Below are 13,757 nucleotides of genomic sequence, written 5' to 3' on the forward strand. Positions count from 1 at the left end.
TATCTGGCCAAGGGCATATCCATTGAAATTCAACACCACTGTGCTGCCCTCACACCTGACTTTGTTCCACTGCAGTGATGCAATCAGTCACAAGTTAAACACGGACTAAATCAACCTGACACGTACCTCTGTCCTTCCACAGACCATAACCCACACTCTCAATGCCACCACGGACGCTACTCAAGCAGCTGCGCGTTGGATTGTAACAATAACCCAAATTCATATTTTACTCATAATGTTACGACCGCAGTCTGCAAACGAGTCTGGCTCAAAGGGGCAAAAATAGTGGAAACTTTGCAAGTGCTGTAAAGCTTCGACTACAACACACATCAGAACACATCAGTGCATTTCATTTGCGTTTATATTGCACACCGTCCTTTGTGGAATTTATTCCTCATTTTCCTCAAAATTTCAATCTGACGTGATTTTTTCTTCTAAAAAAGGAATAAAAACAGAATGAACGTTCAAATTCATCAGAAGTAATTTTATATGATTTTCCACACAGTCTCAGTGTGCGAACACTGCTGAAAATGTAATCTTAGAGGGACTCATCACCCACATTTGAAGCCGTTTAAACTGCTAAAACTGTGCTGATGTGCAAGTGATGTACAGATGCGGTTTTGCTTTGATATTAAATGTTTTAATGATTACAGGTCCAAATGCAAAAGCCCAGAAACTGCATTTACGCTTTGCTAGAATTTAGTATTCATCTATAAATATGAAAAGCTGCACAAAATCAGAGCCCATCAACACGTTATTAATTAAAAGATCAGATGGATTAACTCACAATAGATAAGTTTCACTGTGACTGTTTTAATATTCTTAATGTTCACACAGCAAACATCTGGAAATGCAGAATGAACATTGCACACATTTGTTCTGCAGCAGTTTTAGTCATGCTCCCTTTCTCTTTGTAGTTATTTAATAATAGTCGGCAATGGAAATAGACATTTAATAACACATTAAGAAATTTGCACTGGCTTCTGTCCGATGAAGAAAATTAAACGAGAAAGTTGTCTAGTAAATACAGCTCCAGTTGATTTTTGACTCATATTGATTGGGTTCAGACGCTGTTGCCGGTTCATACTGTAATCCCATCACTGATGGAGAGAGAGAGAGCAGATGAAGATGGATTCCTCAAAACTGTAGATGCCCAAAGTGGGTCAGAAATGTCTCTCGGGTTCCTTCAGCAGTAGACTGTCCTCCCAATAACTTTGGCTGAGATTGTGCCAAAATCTGTCAGGTGCAATTTAGTGATGGTGAAGATTTTCATGCTTATGGCTTCCAAGTGATGACCTCAAGCTGGTCATTCCCTCTGCCGCTTTATAGTCAGAGTGGGTTATTGATTACGTGCACGATCAGATCAGTGCAACCTGGGTTCAGTTTGCTTCAGCGATGAACCTTTGTGATTCTCCTTTCCAGACAGCGCTGTTATTGTCAGACATGATGCATTGCATCAAAAATTCAGATCTGTGATAACAGCTCTGATATTCTGATAACTCACAGTAAAGCTGCACCAGTATGTTTGCAGGCTACTGGTCTACAACAGTCTGTTTCTCCACGGTGGATCAAACCATCGTGTCTGTGAAGCCATTCTGAGGTAACAGGCAGACACTTCAAACTTATTCCGCTGGGTTGACAGTTCATATGACGTGATAGTGATTTGCAGTGGAAAAAGCAAGTTGGTACAAACAGCAGCGCAGCAAACCAGTGTGAAGAATACCTTAGGGCAATATTAGATTAGCAGGAACTTAGTGTTAATTTGATTCAGCCTTCTTGCACAGCTAATGATGTTTTTCTAACTGTTGAGACAATGTTCAAAACGGACTTTGTTGACTGATCCGTTCAGCTTCTGTCTCACATCCTGGCCTCGCTCGGCCTGATGTTATCCGTGTTTTCTGGCATCCACAACTCCTCAGAAGTGATATGTTGGCACCTCTAACTGTTTAAACTTGTTACTTACACAAAGAAAAGAGTTGAATGCATCTAACCAAAGCAACAGTATTTTTTCATTGCTTTATTGTAACTGAAAGGTGTCTGCGTGACAAACGTATACGGATTGCAGAAAGTTTTGTTTATCATTAGCTGAGCTGTAAGGCTTCGTGTCTCCATTGCCTCGTTCCTCTCGGTTGTGGAGCTCACATAACACATAGTCACGCTGAAGCAGATAATTGGCCTCCAGTGGCAGGAACAGAACATGGTGTGATGTTTTAGCAGACAGAGCTGTGCTGCGTGGAGAGTGCTGCATTGATATGCCGGCTGGAACCAACCACAACAAAATTAGAAAGTTATGAAAATTGAGTTATCTCTCAATGATCTATAAATAACTGCAGCATAGTTGCGAGCATAAGCATGCCAATTGAACTGTGCTTTATACTGGGTGTTATCTCACCCACCTTACACACTCTCTCTGCCCCACTTTCTCTCTCATCTTGCCCCTCGCTCTGCTGGATAAGTGTGTTTTGTTAGGGAGGGCTGATTCTTCATACTTGGCTGAGGCTTTATGGACAATAAAGATCTGATTTCAAAGTCCAGCAGGGTGTTGGGCCTGGGGTCTTGGCTCAGCTTTAGCTGCCTGCTGGGAGGAGACACTGCACAGCCCCCAACCAGATGGCCTTCAGCCCACATACAGTAGATTCATATTGTACATGATGTGTAGCATTGACACGTCTGTCTCTTTTAACCGCTACGGGCTCGGCCAAAGCCCTCTGACCTCCTTGAAGTGACCTCTAGTGACCTTGTTTGAATAATTTGTGGTATTTTGAAGTTCTGTGTTTCACCCCTTACAGATGTGCATATAGAGTTGACATGGAAAACGGGTCATTTCAGCAGAACTACAGTTCAGCGAAACCAATGTTTTAACCTAAAATAGAGTGAAGTCATGTGACTGCCTGCTCAATATTTAATCCGTCCAACAACATGTAAGCTTTGGCAGACACTGGATAACAGGGATTTCTGGTGACTAGGCTACCGATGTTTCTCTTATCTCTGCTTGTTAGTTTTACAGCAAGGGTTCGGCACAAAGACACTTACACAGATGCTCACCAACAGAGTCGACGCTGCTCTCTAGTTTGAGTCGACTCTGCTCTCCGTCTTTCCTCGGGCTGGCATCATCTCAGTAGTTCACTCCCTGTTTCATCTTAATCACATAGCTCAGTATGGAGATATGCGACATGTCCTTCCAGCATGTATTATACATCTGTAGGGACTTAGATCAGTGTTACAATGGAGAACGCCCTGATAGATACAGGAGCTTCACTAAAAGCTGCCAGCAGTGCATTTTTTAGTCATTACATTAAACTTATAACATGAGTTTTGTTGTACAAGATATTTTGCAGTTGGGGAACAACCGAGTGGCAGAGTGGAGGCAGGCATTTACTGGTGACACGATGGGCGTCTGACTCAGCGTCGTAGGCCAAACGTCTTTAGGTGTCCCGATGCTTCCTCTGTTGACCCCAAACTCCAACACTGTGCGTTGTTATTTCACCGCACATCACACTGATACATATGAACAGCTGGAACAAAACTAATCTAATAGGTCTGATCTTTGAATAGCTGTTCAAAGATCAGACCTATTAGATTAGTTTTGTTCAACAGCCGGCTCTGATTCATCTAAATATTCGTTAAATTTACGTTTCATTTCAACGACTCCCTGGAGATTACATGAGAAACAAACAGCAGTTACAACCGTTGTTGCCATAGTAAACTTTGAGGAAGTTCAAGCTACAACTGTTGTCCAGAATGAAAGTTTCCTCCAGTGTACGGCTCGGATGCTCCCACAGCACTATGAGACTGTACTGAGCAAGTATTATCATGCTTACATGCTAACTGGCTTAAACTTTGCAAACATCGTACTTGCTAAACATCACAGCAGCTTTGCCTGCGTGGGTGTTTGACTCGTCTCTGTGCTGGATGCCTCGTGCACGGACTCGTAGATGTTTGTGACTGGGTTGCTGTGTCGTATTATTGTGTCCTACAAGGATCATCAGAACAGAAACAATGCTAAATGGAAAAGTGTGTGCATCGAGCTGTGTTTTCCCCTGTGGTCTGTCATCAATTGAAGTAAAAGAACATTGGTCTCGATTATGAAGTGTTCCCTCCCACCCTTCTCCACCTAGGACAAGCTAACAGGCCTAACCCCTGCCCTGCCACACCTCTCATGCACATGCTACACACACATTCCCCCTCTGACACTGCTTTCATTTGGGCGTGAAATAGATTCCTACTGTCTGCCAGAATGCACCACCTATCTCTGGATGTGATTCTTTTTTTCCTTCCCTTTTTTCCTTTCTGTGTGCCACACGTGTACCCTTTTGTTTTTCCAGAGAAAAATACCTTGCTCACAAAGCTCGTCCCCAGAAACACATTCCCGGGTGATTATGACCGAAAAATGATTTGAAATCCCACAGGGACTAATATTTTATTTGACAACGAGAATTAGGTCTAAATAAGAAACACATGATGGTCCTAACCTTTTTAAAACAAACCACAGTCATCCCTGGAATCCCCAGGAGAAAGGCATGTTCATGAAATTCCTTCATAACTGGCACACACACACACACACACACACACACTGAAAGTGTGAGAGAGATTGTAGTATAAAATATTAATACCTCCTGCTGCCACATGATTTTACATGTCCAGGAGCAGAAAGTCTGTTTTCAGAGAGGAAAGAACTGAAGTTATGCAAAATGTTCTTGTTAGAGCAAGTAATGAAAGTAAACCCTGTCTACGATCAGTCAACAAAAGCTGTATAATTTAGTGTTTGCCAAGTGTCAGCTCCGTAACTCTGTCATAATTTGACACATTATTTGGATCATAACAGTTTGCAGACACTTGGATCTCCCAGCTATCTGGAAGAATCATCTATAAATCTGCAGAACTGATGGTGATGGGTTTGACTTGTGGTTCGAGTAAGCAGGTAATGACCTTTTCTAATCAGACACTAAATCACCTTCAGCCTGCTACTCACAGACATTTCAAAGACGCTAACGAGGCTAAAGCCATCCAGAGCCGGCAGCCTCGGTATGAGCAATCAAAGCAGTTATAGCATTTACAAGTGAAAACAGGGTTGATGTCCTTTTATCTGGTGAAGTTATACAAATACTGGAGAATGATGCCAAGTGGTGGAGGGCTTTCGCTTTGGTGGCCTCAGAATCTCATCTCTGATTTTTGCGGATGATGTGGTTCTGTTGGCTTCATCGGGTGAGGGCCTCCAGCTCGCACTGGAACGGTTCGCAGCCGAGTGTGAAGCAGCGGGAATGAGGATCAGCACCTCCAAATCTGAGGCCATGGTTCTCAGCCGGAAAAGGGTGGAGTGCCCACTCCGGGTCGGGGATGAGTTCCTGCCCCAAGTGGAGGAGTTCAAGTATCTCGGGGTCTTGTTCGCGAGTGATGGGAGAAGGGAGCCGGAGATCGACAGACGGATTGGGGCTGCAGCTGCAGTAATGCGGACGCTGCACCGGTCCGTCGTGGTGAAGAGGGAGCTGAGTGTAAAAGCGAAGCTCTCAATTTACCGGTCGATCTACGTCCCTACCCTCACCTATGGCCACGAGCTGTGGGTAGTGACCGAAAGAACGAGATCGCGGATACAAGCGGCAGAAATGAGCTTCCTCCGAAGGGTGGCTGGCCTCTCCCTTAGAGATAGGGTGAGAAGTTCGGCCATCCGGGAGGGGCTCAGAGTAGAGCAGCTGCTGCTCCACATCGAAAGGAGCCAGCTGAGGTGGTTCGGGCATCTGACAAGGATGCCCCCTGGGCGCCTCCTGGGTGAGGTGTTCCAGGCATGTCCCACCGGGAGGAGGCCCCGGGGCAGACCCAGGACACGCTGGAGAGATTATATCTCTCGGCTGGCCTGGGAACGCCTTGGTGTTCCCCCGGATAAGCTGGAGGAGGTGGCTGGGGAGAGGGAGGTCTGGGCCTCTTTGCTTAGGCTGCTGCCCCCGCGACCCGGCCCCGGACAAAGCGGATGAAAATGGATGGATGGATGGATGGATGGATGGAGAATGATGCAAGTAATTTAAATGACTTTTGTTTAAATAGAAATTGCTGCACCTGCTTTGGTTTGATGATGACACAGTTTTATTCTCTGCTCAGAATAAAACTTGGTTCTATCACAAACTCACTCCACAGGAAGCATCGGGATTCGGTATTTTGCACGTGGGCTGCAGGAATCGAACCACTGACCTTCTGACCAGTAGATGAACACTTGTCCTCCAGATGCCTCCACAGAGTCCTGAGGGAGGAGGACTGCCTCATGATGATGACTTTACTTTGAAAGTCTAAGGAGACTAGATTTTATTTTGGTAGGCTTGTGGCTGAATTAATCCACCTTTAGGAAGCCAGATGTGAGCTTTCGTCATCTGCGGTTCACTATGTTCCTCAGTCGTGCAGGATGACAGCGTTATCCTGCACCTTACCACCCATACAGCGCTGTACACATTCAGACCACCGCACATTGTCAGGATTATGTCACAGCTGCCCTGAACTAACATTTCATTTTCAGTTTCTGTAGGTTTTAATCCACCGGTTTGCTCAACCTTTTTAATCAGTTATTGTTATTAATTTTTAAACAAGCATCTCACAAAAAGCTGAAGAAAAAGTAAAACATGTTTATTTTTAGACTAAGATTACACTTGTTTAATTGACATTTAGTAGCTTGATTGTTTTCAGACTTCTCAACAAAATCCAGGTATAATTAATAAAAATAGACTTTTTATTTTTCCCAAAATACTTTTGTTTTCTTGTTTTTATGGTCTGATAAATTTGTCCAACAGCTAAAGTGATCTTTTTAATCTATTTTTACATCTCAAAGTACTTTAATCCCCAGAAATGGGCCTCTGAATGTATTATAATAAATTCCATGCAGCTGATTATAGATATGAAGAACTACTAAACTTTCCTAATTTGCTGGAGGATAACCATTTGGACTGTGTTCTTTTTAATCCAATAACAGCAGAACTCCGGTAAGACTGGGAGAGAGTATATGCTCTCCAAATGCGTCACATCCATTTGTGAGTAATGATAACATCATTGCTGAACTTTGATTATTAGATTAGATTTGGTCAACACATTGAGGGATTCTATTCCCATACAATGTGCATTTGTGGGTACACGGATGGAGCAGATGAATGTGTGTGGTGGCATGTGGTCCCACTGCGTGAACACGGTTTTAGAAGTTTCCAACACTTTTGGCAGTTTCACTCTGAAGCACAAGGACGTTTCTGTCTCTGAATCTTTAACGCAGTCATTGGTTGTAAGATTGTGGTTTATATGATGAAATGAGTTGGATCACCGGCGTCTCCTCCTCCAGATATTTTGCTGCTGCTGTTGCAAAGACGACCTACAGTTTAGTTTTTTCATCAAGATTTTCATAAGAAATAAAAACTTTTCGAATGTGAATTCAGTCTTTCACTTTTTTACAAAACACGACAAACACAGAGAGTCTCAGTGACTGTTCACTGTGATTCATCAGCATTACTGGCAGAACAGTAACTTTATTATAGCAGATCTTATCTGCTCTGCCCTCCTCACCATTTGAAAGCTCCGGGTCTTCTGGCTCTTTCTTCTTCGTCCAGCTCGTGTCCACAGGGCCTGTGGTATTGCTGCCTGTTTGCAAAGAGATAGAAGGACCAGCCAGATGGGTTTTACTCCCTCTCACACACACACGCACGCACACACGCACACATACACACACATACACACGCATGCGCGCACACATACACACACACACACACACACACACACACACACACACAGATTGCCTTGAAGATAGAGACACAAATGATTTTTTGTTCTGCCTTATTAAACCACTCACAAACTTTTTCTTAAGACGCACATCCTCATGTTGAACTTCTCAAACAGATCAGATGTCAGAAAAAAAAATACACTAACAAGAAAATTAACAACAATTTGTTGCAAATATTATTACAAGTTCAGAAATGCAGAGACTTTCAGTTTAATTCATGCTCTAATTTCTGGCACAGCATATGCTGCTGTGTGACTGAACGAAACTCTCCACACAAACTCAGACTTTGGGGTCCGTTTCTTTGTGCATGGTGCCATCTTGTGGAGACAAGAGTCAGCAGCAGGGTTAATTCGGTCTGTTTGGTCTCATTGTCATCGTTCTGACCCCTCACAGACTCACAGACCGGACAGACAGCGCGCCCCTGATGATGTTTAAAAGTCGTCAAAGCGCAAGTGGAGCTTTTCAGATAAACTGCAAAAATAAATTTCCCTCGTACGGTCCCGGTAATTTTTCTTATAAAGATGATGAAGCCTTATTTCTGTACCATTATTTAATTCCAGAGGGTTTTGAGTTGGGTTTTTGTGCCCTTGTTGACTTGTTTAAATGTGTTAAGGTTTCTTTAAGCAAACAGTATTGTTAAAGTTCTTCATCATGACTGAGCCAAGTGTCCTCTTTTTTGGAAATCAAACTATGGTCACCCTAGTAAAGGCCACTGTTGTAAAAAAAACACCCGGGTATCTGAGCCTAATAACACTTTATTTGTTAAATCTCTCTGGGTAAAATAACAGTAATATTTCCCCAAGATGATCATCAGACAGCTTCCACTGTTTAGCTCTGCATTAGCACGCTACACAGTGCGTGTTATACCTGTGCGTCAGCGAATAGAAACACAACTGTATGAATCGTGCTCCGGGAGAAACTGAACTTATGACGTCATCTTAGACCGACCCACGCATCCTGACCTAAAGCAAACAGCTGACTCTGTTTGCTGGATGATCCAAATCACCTGCAGCAGCCAGAGTCCTCACACCTACACAGACATGTGACCACAGTACTGCAGTAGGGGAGACCGGAGATAGTTGTAACATTTTTGACATTTGTCTGTAGCTTGGAGATCTTTTAAGGTAGTGGATTCAAAATGTAATGCAAAGTATTTACATGTCTCTGCTATTAAATAGTGCAGCTATTTTCTCTGCAGCACAATTACCCATTGCATGGTATGGTCTCAAACACAAAGAGTGAAATGGTACAATTAACCCCATAGTCTGGGTTAGTTGTAACATACCCCGGGGTGAGATGTAACACAATGAAATAAGGGTACTGACAAAATCTTAAGATGTAATCTATTTTATTCAACACCTGAATGCACTTATAAACATTTATGTAGCTATTTGTGTGTTTGTGAGTGTGTGTAGGAGTGTGTGACAGAGTGCAGAAATATAGATTTTGAACATACTGTAACAAAAACTTTTCACCAACTGAATTTTTCAATAATTTTGGTTGGCCTTCATTGAGTCTTCATTGGCTCAGTGGGGATTATAACCGACAACTCTTGCCACATTTGAACATAATAATTAACCTGAAAAAATGTAGCTGTGCACCAGCTTCATCAAATGAACTGTATGTGTTTCTGTCAAGTTTTTAATCACCATCAGAATCACAGTGGTGACAGATGTATGGCTGTCCTGGAGTGCAGGCCTCATGCGCCCACAGTGCACAGGTCAGGCACTTAACCCAAGCTTCTTTTGGCTTTGAGTTATTGAAGTTTTCCATGCACACAATACAGAAATTCTCAGCAGCATCTGAGGAATCTGTGTTGTCCTGTTCAGTGTTATTCATTTTCTGATTTTTCTTTCGTGATGTGGAAAGCTTGGATTGTTTTAGGTTTGTGGGAGTGGATTTGCCTTGTTTCTGGCACAGCCTCTTCTTTGGAAAACTTATTTTCCTGCTTCTCTGGTCTGCTTCAAGGGCCATCTTAACTGGTGTATCAGTGAGTATTGCTGTTTGTTTCCTTTTTCTTCCCGTTGAAGGGGTTTTTCTAGGTCCAGCTTTTGGTAAGGGTCGCACATCTTCTGGGTTAAAGCCCAAGGAGGTCTGTGGGTTTTCATCACAGCCTGATGAGGGAGCAGCTTGGAGGTCAGTTGGGAGACTGGAGATGTGAGCATCTGGAGGAGTGGTCATGTCGTCAGCTGTAGGACTGGTGAGATGAGCAGCAATAGGAGCGGACTGTTGGTCAGCTGGAGAAATGTCCATATGGACTGCTGGAGAAGGACGATCTGTGACCTGTGATGGAGCAAAGTCACTGTCCTCAAATATGTTTGGATTGTATGGCCAAATTCCACAGCACTGGAATCCAGCCTGTATATTCTTTGGTGTAGCTGCTGCTGGAAGTGCCGTCCTGACAAGACCTGGTATTTCATATATTGTTATGGTCTTTCCTGGATTCATTCTCATCCAGGAATCACTTGCACTGTTCACCATCTTTTTCAGTGGGCCATAAACACTCCTGTCAAGTGGTTGGAGTTTGTGACTGCAGTGAGGGGGAAATGTGAGCATCACAATTCCATTGCTCTTGCAGAAGTCAATGGCTGCAATTGACAGGTGTGAACTGTGGTTATCCATGAGAAGAATCACTTTTTTTTCATTGCTGACCTTGGTGTGGTTTGCAAAGTGCTTTAAAAAGATGAGGAACTCTGTTTCTTGCATCCATCCTGACTTATTTCCACTGCCAATACTTCCTACTGGCCCATCTCTGACAAAGTGGTCTGCATAACGTATGCGTGGGAACACAAACATTGGAGGAATTGTGTTGCCAATGGCATTAACTGCACATGCAAGGGTGACCAGTGAACCTCTCTCTGCCGATGTCATTGCACCAACTTGTTTAGTGCCACGTTTTGCAATCACTCTGTCTGGGTTTTGCACAGTTGTTATGCCAGTCTCATCAATATGTCATTTGCTGTTAAGGTGTGTCTCTTTAGCACTTCATCAAATTTTTTGAAAAACATTGCTACATTGTGTTGATTAAAACTGGTGGCCCGTGCCAGACTTGTAGCCTCAGCACTTCTAATGGACAAAGTTGGGTTTCGTTTCATGTAGGCTGAGAACCAGTCTGGTCCAGCCCTTGAGAATTTGTCCCATGACTTTGGATATTTGCATCCATGTTTCACTGCAAGCTGATATGCCAGTTCTTTTACCTGTAATTTTAATCACGAAATATGTTAGTATTTCTGATATACTATATTTTAAATTGCTACCATTACAAATTTCTAACTTTCCCTTGTCTTATCCTTTATTGCTTCCTATCTGCTTACCTCACGTGGACATAGTCCATAAAATGCATCTGCAGCTCTCATCAGGTATTCTGTTAATTCCTTCTCTTGTTCATCAGTGAAGATCTTCTTTCCACTATGGTATCCTACACGTGGGAGTTCCATTGATCCCTGCTCTTCCACCTTCTTCCTCTCTTTACAAAATCGGTGCAAAGTGACATGGCAAATGCCATACAATTTTGCCACAGATCTGGTGGACTTTCCCTGATTTCTAACATCATTTGATGCTCTCTCCAAAATACTGAGAGGCACCCCTCGGTCAGTCTGTCTTTTCCATGACCTAGGCATACTGTAATTCAAAGAAAACAAAAAAATATGAGTTAAAGTAATAGTGGGGTAAGTTGTAACATTTGCATGGTTGTTACAACTAACCCAGGCTGTTGCTGTTACAACTGACCCAGACTCCTATAGCCACGATCTAGCTCGCATTACAGCTAACACCTAAAACATTAGCACTAAAGACATGCACAGAATATATCCCCATAGACATACAAATAACATAATTTAAGTTTGATGAGTTTAACTGCAAAGCAGTTAGTGCTATTAGAAAATGAAATAAAGTCAAAAAACTTACTTTTTGGCATACAAATTAGTTTCTTTCTTCTAAAATTGTCTGTGTTTGTCGAAGGGTGCTGATTTTTCACCAGTGATAGAAGAACTGAATTGCGCATGTACAGAGTGAATCACATGATTTGAAACTTAGCCCTGATTGGAGAAATTAGAAGTGTTACAACTGACCCACGTTACAACCATCCCCGGTCTCCCCTACTGAAGTCACTTCTTTGGCTCCCAGCTCGACGCACAATTACTTTTAAAATCCTTCTGTTAGGTCGTAAAGCTCTAAGTGGTTTGGCTTCCAGCACCTCGCTAACTTGCTCAGTGTCTATAGCCCAGTCACACCTCTCCGGTCATCAGCTGGGGACCTCTTAACTGACCCCAGAATTAGATCTGTGTCCTGGGGGCGCTTTCACCCTGGCCCTGAACGCTGCTCTGACCTGAGGTCATAATTGTGTGTGTGTGTGTGTGTGTGTGTTCCTTTATGCTGACTGTGATAAAATTGCCATAATTTCGAACAATAAGTAACATGTATCAAAGGCTTTGGGCCAAAGTCAGTTATTTTAAGCATTTTCTAAATTAGAAATAATTCAAGATGTCAGAGGAACTAAGAGTCTGAGACCAGAATCTCACATTTTATTCACCCCGTGAATTTAAGTGAATTTGTCATTTTCTTTAAGACTGTGAAGAATTTCAGTCAGTAAGACCTTTTAACGGATCTCAGACTTCAAAAAACGTTTATAGGAAACAACACTAACAAGTGCTTCCAAGCAGACACAGATTTGTTGGTCAGTTGTTAAATATCAGAATAAAATCTTCTGACAGGTTGGGACGTGTCCACGGGTAGACGGCCAGCCACAGCTCATGAATTTCCCGTGGGAGGACGTCCCCCGCCAGATTTCCACTAACCCGGCGATATGAGTATGTACCGTGCAGTCAGCGTGCAGTACATGGTGTGACTACGGTGTGGCAGCACATGCAAAGACATGGCACCTTACACAACCTCATTACCAAACACTGAAGGGGAGTTCTGTAACATGCAGCAGGAGCAGCCTGTGGTCCTGACTGACGGTATGTAATCAGCAATCAGACAGAAAGCAGGAGGGATTTCGTTTCTGTAGCACGTCTCACAGCAGAGTGAACACATTTTATGACTCTTTGAAAACTTTTAACTTTGCTGTTTTTTCTGCAGTCGCTCTGAGAGTTTGCGCTGATGTTTTTCCCGTCAGTAGATTCGCCCGTCAGGTCAATAATGACTTTGTGTTGAGTGTCGAAGTTGTCATCTGTACTGACAGAGGGGTTTCTTTGGTTTTCTGACTCAGGATCTTTCGGGGGGAAATGAAGTCCTTGATGTGCCTCTTGGCCTCTGTCAGGGCGGCCTCACCTTTTCCTCTAAATTGTGGTTCAGTGCGAAAACGCACAAGTGTGGAGTTTGGCAGCAACACAGCGCGATGTCTCCAAATTACGCGCGGCACAGACTTGAAACTGATGAGCGAAGCTGCGGTTCCACTACTGAGGAAAAGAGATACTGGACCGAGCTGGGACCGGACTGGAAGACGCACAGCACCTCAAAAGGCACCAGGAGCAGCCCTCTCTCCGTACATCCCATATACCAAACCACAGAGTAAAGCAGCTGCTCTCTTCGATATTCAGTCTCTGTTTGAAGAGGATGTCATCGCTGAACTGTGCTCCAGGCTGCAAGCTTTCCCCCGCAGTGACAGGGCAGAGGGGCTGGCCTCTTTACTTGGAGCATGTGTTGAGTTTGGCCTGGAAGCCCACAGCCCTCCAGTCCTCACACTGATGAATGAGTGCCTGGAGCTGCTCTCCAACAGGGACATCGGGGTGGCACAACTCTGCCGCCTGGGTGAGGTGGTGTGCGCCCTGGAAGGCCGCCGGTCACGCGTGCTGACAGAGGTGTTGGACTGTGTGTGCGCTGCTGTGGAGGAGGATGTCGTCTCTCCCAGTGAGGCTGTCATGGTCTACTCCCTGCTGACGCGGTTTTGTGAGCCTGCCAGCCAGCAGCAGACCCGAATCCTGTCTGCTTTGCACACAGACACACGAAGGCTGGTCCACCGGCTGAAAGCCGGTCAAGTCAGTGATATTCTGCAGTCCTTGTTGAAGTTACA

Source organism: Maylandia zebra, linkage group LG16, assembly GCF_041146795.1.
Source record: "Maylandia zebra isolate NMK-2024a linkage group LG16, Mzebra_GT3a, whole genome shotgun sequence".
Taxonomy (NCBI): domain Eukaryota; kingdom Metazoa; phylum Chordata; class Actinopteri; order Cichliformes; family Cichlidae; genus Maylandia; species Maylandia zebra.